Source organism: Atta colombica, unplaced genomic scaffold (genome assembly GCF_001594045.1).
Source record: "Atta colombica isolate Treedump-2 unplaced genomic scaffold, Acol1.0 scaffold135, whole genome shotgun sequence".
In the NCBI taxonomy this organism is placed as follows: domain Eukaryota; kingdom Metazoa; phylum Arthropoda; class Insecta; order Hymenoptera; family Formicidae; genus Atta; species Atta colombica.
Genome location: NW_017259223.1, coordinates 1,912,799 through 1,916,140, shown reverse-complemented (window position 1 = coordinate 1,916,140; position 3,342 = coordinate 1,912,799). Strand labels below are relative to the sequence as shown.

The window sequence follows — 3,342 nt, the reverse complement described above, 5'->3', positions numbered from 1 at the left end:
ATATATATATAAATAATTAAATATGCTGGATTTGTATGTGAAATATTATTTATGTGACAAAATCAATAAATTCTGATCTTATTTTCTAATTGAAAGAAACATCTGAGGAAATTATTAATGTTGTCGCTTGAAATAAGGAGTTGATTCGCGCGGCTTGAAAACCACTAAGATTATATGCACATACAGTTCTAACGTACACGTCGCGTCGCGCAAATTTACGGAGGAAGCCGCACGATCTTGATGCACGTTCTTAAGCTTCTAATTAAAAGCCACGATGCCTGGCTTTAATTTGGCGTACCTCCATTCAGGGTTTCTCGTGATAAGTAAACGAAGTATATAGCTCGCGCATTCGCGTTGGCATCTCGAAAACTAATCTCGCTTATTCATATTCGCAATTCATATTCACGAGAATTTAATTTTTTGTTTGACTTTTCTATTATCCGTCATAATTATGCTAAATAATAACTGCATCATTAAAGCATTTTTTTTTAAACTTACTCTATACGGGTAAATGTGCACTTTTAGCTTCTATTTGTTTTCTCAACTTTCGGTGTTTCATGCTTGTCGACGTGTGTACCTTGCAGCTTTCCATTTCTGCTATTCGTGTGCCTAAGCATAGGAATGTGTGAAGCACTTAACTCTAGAAGGAAATTCATTAAAATTAAGATTTGAGTTATTTGCTTTCCAATAGTTTTAACCAATATACTTTTCAATTAAAGATTTAAGGCGCATTTTTTTTTCATAAATAACTAAGATTGAATCTAAAAAGATGAAAAAAAGTCTCAACAACTCATTACTCTTAATTTTATATTTGCACGCTGTGTTGTGATCGATCTTTCATTTCCAATGACATATATCGAGCGTCTTTTGCTGATTAATTACATGTGGAGACGTTTCCGTGGCTTTTGTTCCCTGAAATGATTTATCGCTTGGTGTTAAATGATGAGCAAATCATGCTAAATATCGAGATTTCATCGGCCACGTATAATAGTTTAAACAACATTACGAGTGACATTAAATGCTAGTTCGATCGATACTTGCATTCTCCATGTTCGCGTCGTAAAATAAATCCGAGAATGAAGTGTAGCTACATATAGTTTGATATTATATAATTAAGATTTGGTCATATGTTGAGAAATTAATTAGAACTGTCGCTCCCTTTGCTGCGAAAGTAACACAACTCAAGAAATAAAATTTTACAGAAAAGAAAAATTACTTTTCAACCTGATGGAAAATTATTGATCAATCAAATAATATCGATAAAGATAAGAATACATTCTATGATTAAATGTTATTTTTGTCATTTTCGTTTTACACACACACACACACACACACACACAAACTCTATTATAAAAATATATATTATTATGATGATCTTGAAATGAATTTTTTTACTATCCATTTTGAATTGTGACGTTTTGATAATTTTTGTATAAAGTTAAATTCACGTTTAATAATTGAGAGTAATGTTTCTAACTAATTCATGATAACAATTTTAAAATCATGTTTTAAAATCGTATCACTTTTGAAGGAAAGAAACAATATATGTACAGTAAAAAAGAATTTTTTTCTAATATTTTTTCGAATTAATCGTAGTTTGTATTTTGCGAACGTTTTCGAACGAATAAAAAAAAATGAGAGATTGAAAACGCATAAATTAAAAAAATTTCTTGTGAAATGCATTTTCAAACGTAGCCAATATTGCTCCGCAAAAACCACTTTCCGAATGTGCTCTATTATTACACACATCTTCCTACGCGATTTTGAAAAAGAAAATGAGGACACAAAAGACGCGAATTTCATAAGTTCGACGAAGACGAAGTGTACAGTATATAAAATAAAACGTAAAATATTCGTCGACACCATTCATTCGCCCGCATATAATCTCTCATAGGCGGATCTTGGCCTACCCGGAGGATCTTTCCTCTCTCTTTCCGAAGAGTAGTCGCTGGTGAGTACTCTGCGTGGCGTAACATTTCTATGTCTTCGTTTCTTACGTTAGGCCTCTGGCCTGTGGTACCCCTCTCTCATATGCTTATGTTGCGCATGCTGATTATTCAATCTGTCACGAACATATGAAATCTACGATTTTAATCCGCCGGTTCCGAACGGCGGATTTTTCGAGAGATGTTTCCGTGGGCAAGAATACTCTCGGGAGATTGCCGGCATTTTCCAAGAGGAGACATGAGCATAAATATTTTGCTTCCTACTGGGATCGAATCCGGAATCTCTGATCATGATAGACCAGTGCGCTGTTTGCCATGTCACACTTGTCCTCATATTTTGCTGATTTATAACAATAGCTTTGAAAGACAGTGCCGGATCGATCTACTTTCGGCGACACCCGGTAGATTGAATGCATCACACACTATCAGACACAACACACTCGAGTGTAGCGTGAACCGGCGAACTGCGGTCGAAGGGAACTGCCACAGGCGTGGGGGCTGTAAGAGACGAACGGGGAAACATGTGTGGCATCTGTTTTGTATGTACAGCGTGAATTTGAACACGTGTTTCATTTAAATATTTGTACCTGAAACTCTTATGCACAACTCATCGCCAATTTGCACAAGCGAGTTATTTATTGTACATGTATGTGCGTATTTATCGTAGTTCTATATAATCTCCAACAGCAATAACACTTAAAAACTGGCATAGGTCCGATTTTTCACTGTCTGATTAACTTATGGTTAGTCTTAATCTGATATTTTATTCAATTGGCTTCATCTATGAGGATATCATGGATGAATCCTATTGGATGAAACAATTAAGCTTAACCATAAGTTAACCGGATAATGAAAAACCTGATCTGCACACAGAAAACTTTATCCGTGTGCGGGAGTTGCACGCAACCGAAAAATGATGGCAAGTATAGATACAATCGCCTTCATAGAAAATAAATAGGTCACCGATTATATCTGCAATCCTACGTACTGCGTGGCTTTTCATTTCATTTTGTTTTGCGGGAATCTCATGTCACTCTCGGTTAAGAAAAGCCGATAGAAAAATAAAATGTAAAAATAAAAATAAAATAAAATGGCACTTACTTTTCGAGACTTTAAACGCGATAGATACGTATACATCGGTATTGTCGACTTGTATTCGCGAGTCATTTTTTCCATTGTGCCGCGCATGTTTTATTTCCCACTTTGCGTTGTCATGATTTTGACAAACGATAGAGAACAGATGTTACAGATATTACAGTGCGATCTCTTTATGCGATAGAATATACATGACATTTATAAGAAAGACAACAAATTTAATAAGTATTAATAGAATTTCAATTTTTCCCAAATATTTTTCAATTATTCCCAAATTTTCAATAATAGAACGTTTAGTGTT

The 3,342-nt window shown here is 34.7% G+C and overlaps 1 protein-coding gene across 3 annotated transcripts in view; it reads left to right on the top strand.

Annotated features, from left to right (window-relative positions):
- LOC108684517 overlaps positions 1 to 3,342 on the top strand; it is a 181,087-nt gene that overhangs the window by 94,940 nt on the left and 82,805 nt on the right. The window lies entirely within an intron of this gene.